This window comes from Nicrophorus vespilloides, unplaced genomic scaffold (genome assembly GCF_001412225.1).
Source record: "Nicrophorus vespilloides isolate i.1.1-1 unplaced genomic scaffold, Nicve_v1.0, whole genome shotgun sequence".
NCBI classification, from domain to species: domain Eukaryota; kingdom Metazoa; phylum Arthropoda; class Insecta; order Coleoptera; family Silphidae; genus Nicrophorus; species Nicrophorus vespilloides.
Window position 1 is genome coordinate 39,974 of NW_017096186.1, and position 8,313 is coordinate 48,286.

Sequence of the window (8,313 nt, forward strand, 5' to 3'; positions counted from 1 at the left end):
AATAAATTGTTCGGGTGGTTTAATCCCCAAAATGTAAATCAATCGAAAAGGAGAGGTACGAACGAGCTCGTTTGTTGTGCATGCGTGTATGGAGAGCATCATAAAACGTATTACAGTGCGCTAAATGTTCCGGAAATTGACTCGGAAGCGATTTCGAATGAAGAGCCGCCAACAACATTCGGGTGTTTTTGACCATCCCTTCAAACCACCACTCTTTTGTTTGCACACGCATTGTAAACAATTTACATATTTCCATTTCGCTCGAGTTTAAATTATTTTTTCCTCATTCTATTCTTCTCTTAACTTCTTCGTTTTTTTTTGTTTCGGTCGTTTAATCCTTCTTCCTGCGACCCGAAATAAATCAGGACGATTTTAAAAGGAGGTTCAGGATGAGGATGGAGAAGAAGGTATCTAACTTTTAACTGTTAAGCGTTATCGTAAATCCTTAACTGTCTCCGAGCGCTGAACGATGTCATTACAGTTTACGACAGGCCGGATTATAGGACGAAGGACGAGGAGGCTACGGGCGAAGGCCTCCGAAGAGGATACGCAATATTTTTTTCTTCTTTTTACTGAACCGGTATAAACGGCGGGGCGCGATCCGCCCATCCGAATTTAATCAATTAACGATCCTCCGTCGGACGCAACGACAATTAATTTCATCGAAAACTTTCTTAAAGCGATTTCACACCTTTGAATTATATTAATGTTTACTTACTATTAAATAAAATAGTATTTTTTATTCATTAATTAATCATTATATTAATTGCAACCGGAGCCGAAGCAAGAAGCTACGAAGGGGACCACAGGCACATCAATCGTAATAGGTAATAACAGGGCCAGGCGCTGTCTGGCTGCAGAGGGCCCAGGAGGATAGTGGCAGTGGAGGCCAGCATTAACATGTTGTAGGGGAAGTACCAAAGAGGCAATGACAATCAGCATTGCAGAGTAGTATAGTGATACAGGTCCTGCATGCTGACGAAGAAGCGGAGAGGTTTTAGTGCGGTAAGAATCCCACAGTACCAAGACTCCATCCGTGGTCCCTATGTAAGGTTTCCTCTCCTCTACAAAAAAAAGGTAATAAAAGGGGGTCCCAAACTGTGTGAAGAGGCGCCACGGCTTTGCTACAAGGCCGCTGCAAAAATTGAAAAGAAAACTACTATTAACTTAGATGAGGCCAAATGTTTTGACTTGGGGCGCCGCAAACCGGAAAAGTTTAGGAACCCCTGTATTAAGTCAAATGATATTTGCTGATTGCAACAGTTAAAAAATAAAATTGAAACAAAAAAAATTATGCAACAGTTATAAAGACCGTAGATCTTTCTACACTTCTTATTTTATCAATGTTTATTTAATTTTGAATTTTCATTTTCTTTTTGTATAAATTCACTTAAATTTCCTGAAGTTTCCAATTTAATATTAATAATGTAACTTTTATAATTATTAGAAATTAATATTTTCTTTTCTTATTATGTAATTAAGAAATAAAGTAATAGTGCAATAAAAAAAAATGTATATGAAAATTAATATTTTTTGTAATTTAGAAAGATTCCAATGGGAAACAAATCTGATCATTGACATATTTTGTTATACTCTCAAAACTATTTACTTACTATTACTATTACTATTACTATTACTATTACTTACTATTACTATTACTATTACTATTACTATTACTATTACTATTACTATTACTATTACTATTACTATTACTATTACTATTACTATTACTATTACTATTACTATTACTATTACTATTACTATTACTATTACTATTACTATTACTATTTACTAATTAATTAATTAAAAAAATATATGAAAATGTTAACTTTTTTAATTCTTTGAAAAAAAAGGTAAAGCTTCATCATTTCACTGAAACTTATGAATTAATATTAAAAAAATAACTGAAGATTATTTAACTGTTGCAATATGTTGCAAATCTTATGTATATTTCATGTGGTTTTATTATTTCAATTGATTTGTACAAAAAAATGTATCCTTATATAGATAAGTCACATTTATTATAACCATGCAAGGTTTTTTTTTCTCAATGTACGTATAAGTATGTTTCAAGTAGTTTCATGTTTGCAATTGATTTGTACAAACAATTCATCCTCATATAGATAAGATACTTTCATAGCCAATACATTTTTATTTTTCAATAATATTCACATTTTATTTTTATTGTCTTTTTATTTCAGAGTGTAATTAATTGGAAATAATGAGTTGATCAAGATTAACTTTTGAAAAAAAAAAACATAAAATAAAGTACAAATTTATCTATCAAGAAAACAAGAATTTACATACTTATTACTGTATAGTTTTATTTCATAAATTTTATTAATAATAATAACATTTATTGCAACAATAAAAATACAAAATAAAACTGTTGCAAAAAAAAATATATTTTGTTTTTATTTCTTCATATATGGAAATAGGATTTAACAAATAAAACTTCAATACTTATTATTGCTGTTATTCGGTTTGTTTTCAGTTTGTCGTTGGAAGAAACAAGGGGTGAAAAACGTATGAGCGTTCTGTATGCTGATGCTTTTGTATAATAAATTGTCGGGTCTTGAATGGAATCTGCCGGCGTTTCTCGATTTGTTATGTAAATAGCAGCGTATGTAGAAAAAAAATAAAGAGCGTCAGTTGGAGCCGCGAGATATTCCGTATATTGAATTTGTAAATTTATTTTTAACAATGAAGAGCTGCCGAAGTTAATAAAGTTGTCGGAGGAAATGGGTTTGAGTCTGCGGCACGAGACCTTCTAAAGGGCGCGAAGAGATGGTGGAGAATGAGAGAGAAAGAGGTTTGGTTGGGTGCATCTCGCATCAAAAGAACAGAGTAATAGAGTTCGATATCAAATAAAGATGGAAATCGGTTATTCGTTGAGCAAATTCTATGAAAGGTGCACACATACATATAACAGACGTACACTTACGTTCTCTCGCATACAGCTTCGAAGATCTTCTAAGTACGAGAATATTTCAATATGAATATATTGCATCTCTCTCTCTCTCTTTCTTCTCTTCATCTCCGTCCCTTTCTGGGCCACACCGGAAACGTGTGTCTATCTAAGTATGAGTATGTGTGTGCGAGAGAGTGTATGAAGAGGGAGCGGAGACTCGCGGCAAGCGTCTAGAAATATAGAAATCCAAGTTGAAATTGAGCATCTGGCCTTCCCGAAGAAGATGGTGCATATATCGTATATTGCTTCGCTGGAAAGACTTCGAGAGCACTTCTCAACCGCGGCGCTCTCTCACACACACACTTACTCATACGTATATATACACACATACACCAGCAACCCACAACGTTTCTTTACTTTGGAAAAGCGGAGAATTTAAATTTGATACGCCGATGGAATGTTTAAAACGTTCCAGTCCGTTCGCCAGACGGAATGAACTACAAACAACAAACTGGAAAAATACTTTATCCCTTTTGATGACCACTTAACTGCTTACTAAAGATACAATAAAAACAATACATATCAGGGCAATTTTAAAAGTTTTGTAAGAGAAATGAAGAAAAAAACGAGTTTTGTGATTCAAACATTATTTTATTCTTTAATTTAATACATCTAGTCCAACGTTTTTCTAATAATTATATATCATGTTTATAATTATTTGTATTAAGGCTTGCAATGTAACTGTCTACAGTGGTGTTGTGTCCAACCGTTATTATTATTGTTAATATAGTGTATTAACGAATTAGAGACATCTACGGCGTCTCTTAGTCGCCTTATTATATAAACATATACATAAGCATTAAGGAAACTTCACCGTGAGACCGATTGTAACATTCCTTCCTATTTTCAAGTGAAAACCAGATGCAAAATTAGGAAGAACATTAAACAATAAACTACAGAGTTTTAGACCTATCACACATTAAAGCATATTTTAATCCTAAACAACAATTAAAACACGTTGGATTCATTATTTACCAAACCTAAGGCTCCACAACAGACAACAGAAGAAGATATCCCACAGTGTCCAGAAAACCATCCCTGGGAAACGACAGTAATCGTAGTTTCTCAAACTATGTTAATTGGGAAATTGGGAATTAAATAATTCCAAAATAAATAATCAATGGTTTTACGAAGTATTCAGTTATAAGAAAAGTTTAGGAAACCCTGGTCTAGAGCATCTATTGCTTCTTGAATGGATGAAAAACGCTCTGGCGAATATGGTAGATATTCAAACACTTCATACATTAATTTGTTGATTTTTGCCTTGGTAAAAACATTTTTGTGAGCTGTTGTATTGTCTTGCTGATTGATTACTTTTTTTTGTAAACATGGTCATTTTTCACTATTTCTTCTATCTTATTGATCTAAAAGACTTGTATAACATTCTGAGTTAATTCTTTAACCATTCTCAAGATAATATATTTACTCGTATATCTTTACTATCACTAGAATCTCTGTGATAATCAAAAAGCACAGAGATTTACTATAAAAAAAATTAACGTCAAAATAGTTAAAATATTCTGGATAAATGATAAAAAATAAAATTAATGAACTGACATACATAGTAATTATTGAATATTTTTCACTAAAGATTTGCAAGAAAATAATATATTTCTTCTATAACTTTAATTAAAACTATAAATTTTTGTTCATATTTGATGTTTATTTTTTGAAATAATAATGGTTCATATACACTATTCCACCTGTCTTGACTCTAGCATTTCACCAACGAACGTCTCTGGTTCTAGTACTTCTCCAAGATGCTTGATTGGTGGCATACCAATCAATTATCTTAGTTTATATCATCATAACTAAAATAAACTATTTAATACTTCTCCTACACTAAACTAACATTAAGTATGTTAATCTTTAAAACACTTAAATTGTACACATTTTTTTGTTTATTAAATGCAAAAGTTGTTAGCGTTAAAAATTAAATACTTAATTTCGCTGAATGAAAAGCGCGTCGGGGTCAGAACTTCCGAACGATTCGAATTTAATTGGTGTAAAAGCTAATCCTTTTTACACGACCCTCCCTCGGTTTTAATAGCGCAAAATTAGAGTTGATGAGGCTTAGCTTCTTGGGCCGTTGCTTTTAATGCCCATTAACACAAATTTGAATCACTTTTACCATTCTGTATTTGACAAAAAAAAGGATATAGATATTACCTAAACATCATCTTTTGTTTCTCTTAATTTCCAAAACAAGTTTCAGAAGACAAATCTAAATGTAAGCATAATTATATCATAGAAACTACTCATAGTAAAATATTATTGAAGTTATTTAATTCCAATTATAAATATCCATTATTAAGTAATTCGTGATAAAATATGTAATTTTATTACGAATTTGATGTGGGATATGTGTGGTATGTACTAATACTTCCAAGTTGAATGTAGTAACTTTGAAATTTCTTGTAAATTGGATTGTAAGAAGGAGAAAAAAAAGTGGAAACCGAAATTGTAAACGAGCGTTTAAACTCGGTAAATGCAATTTCGTGAATACTTAGGGTGAGTATTTCATAAGCGCAATAAAACATTAACATAACAAAGGGATGATGCGAAGTTTAAATGCGAAATTAGTTTGGCGGCGCACGGAACTTAAGGGATGCAAACTTGACGCCATTTATTGGTCGTAATTCCTCTGCATCATCTTCGACCTTTCGCACTTCTTGTAATTCATTTAATTTTCTTTCCTCCACTATTAATTCCAGTCCGTTTTTCTCTTCTCTTCGGTTAAAGAGGGATGCTTTGGTGGTGGGGCGACGACATTGTTAGTTATATAAATGCAAATCGAGGGCGTTTAATTTATTTCCAATATAAATAAATTTCATTCCGGACGGGGCTGTGCCCTTTCGGAACTTTCGGACAATTATATATTTTATCCCCCGCAGGCCGCTGATTTAATTAGAATTCGGATGCGAAATTTGAATTTCATTCGGAATCGGAATTAAGTGGCTTTCGTTGCGAAGGGATGAAGCGATCGACCCTCTCCTAAATCGAGCACACTCACATTCACTTGTTCGGATTCTGGAAGAAAAAAAAAATACTATATAGAAGGAACGGTGGAAAACGAGGAGAAACAAAGCGAAGAAACACAACAAGAACATCAACAACAACAAGCTCTGAACGAAAAAATGAAATGTTTGTGTTTGACGGCAACAGTTTAACGAAGCGTTCAATCCCACAGGAAATCCTGCAGAAGTTGCAGAAGGATATTTTACGCTTGGCGTGGTCCTGCGAGGGCCCCTCGTGTTTGCGTATTAACTGCGCGTGTTGCTTCCAAAGGATGTGCACGACTCCAGCTCATCTCATCTATTCTCCTCATCTCATCTTATTGAATATCTACTGCATTTTCGCTTTTCTTACCTTAAACCCATTTTTATTCTTTATTTCATATAAATTACATTTTGTCTTTTGCAATCTTTTCTTCACGAATATATATTTATATACACTTATCCCAAGATTTAACACGGTAGAAAATTTTCTGAAAAAAAAAACGTGTAAATCGATATTGTAACTTTTTGAATGTTAAAACGCGAAAACTTTTGAATCATTTAATGCAAATCAACTTTATAACATTTCGATTTTCATTCATAAAATATAGCCTCAACACAATTACTAAACTAACACCAAAAAGTGAAGTTAAATTGTGGCTATATTACACAATTAGTAAACTAGCAAAATAAACTGCAATAAATCTATTATTATTATTAATAAATTTAGAAACGTTTGAGACAAATTAACTTTACAAACTTTCAATTTTCATTTATGTATTCACATCACAATTAATAAAGTGTAGCACTAAAAATGTTTTTTTTTACAATCATGTATATTTTTCACACAGTGTAAATATTACGATTTTTTTTTGCAATCGAAACGAGTTTGATTATTTGCGATGGCGTTTCGATGGACAGGATTTGTTGGAACTTTTTTTTGTCCCACTGATTTTTTTTGTCAATGTCCTTTTAGTGTCCCTGTTTTTTTTTTGGTGGAGTTAATTGCTGCCGCGAAAACACCAAATAAAACTGCACATCATTTATTAGCGCTCTTTGCGATTGTAAATTACACGCGCTGAGAAATAAATCTATTTATCCATAAAATTTCGAAAATAAACAACAAAAATTGCGCAGTTTTGTTTGTACAAAACATGTTTCATTTAACATTTGATAAAATTAATATTTATATAGTCAATGTTGTTTTAATTACAATTTATTTATGGAGAAATAATAATATTTGTGACAAAATAAATTTTTAATATTTTTTTTTAACATCAACTTTTTTATTAATTAAAATAATTATATTTTAATATATTTCTACAATTAACTATTTTATTCGAAAGAGTATTTTTTTAATTTTATTAAATCTACTATTTATTAATACATTTTAAACATATAATAAATAAATCAGTTTTGTTGTGATGATTTTCAAATTGAAATTGAAATATTATTTATGATTGTGAGAAAAATCTCACCAATAAATAATATATTCATTTAATGTTATTTATTTGTATATAAATTGATGACAATTGATTACAAATTGTTAGCTTCAATTTAAGTATAAAATATGTTAAAATATTGTCCTCTAAAGGATTTAAAATTTTTATATTAACAAGATTTTCTATTAATATTTATATATTATTATTTGATTTTTATTAGTTTTTTTAACAAACTAAATAGAGAATTCAATAATAAATGAATATTTTCAAATGTATTAACGATATTATATATTTTTTTGTATTATAAAACATATTTCCTTTTTGCGAATTGGTCCATTTTGGTGTCTTTGAAGTATGAGCGTTCTATTTTTTCGTCTCGATTGGCGTGCTTTTAGAGTGGAGAATCTCCATCAATATACAATATATATATAGAATATATAGGAGGAGTGGCAGCAATATTTTACTTTCAAAGCCTCTTCAGTATAAAGTTTCAAGTGACTCCTGGAATCTTTCGAGCGCTCTTGCGGGAAGACCTTTTTCTACCTCAACAGACCTTCAATCATGTCTTCTTTATGGTTGATAATTAATATGTTTAACATTCACCAACAGTCTGTATATTAACTAAAAAAAAGTCTACTAAAAGTAACTCAAAACTGTTTGTTCGGTAAATATATAAATTGTTTGATGCTATATACTGTTATATTTATCAAAAAATATATTTTGGTAAATATGAAAGTATATGAAAGTATATGAAAGTATATGAAAGTATAAGTATAGGAGAGTATATGACAGTATAGGAGAGTATATGACAGTATATGACAGTATATGAAGTATATGACAGTATATGACAGTATATGAAGTATATGACAGTATATGACAGTATATGACAGTATATGACAGTATA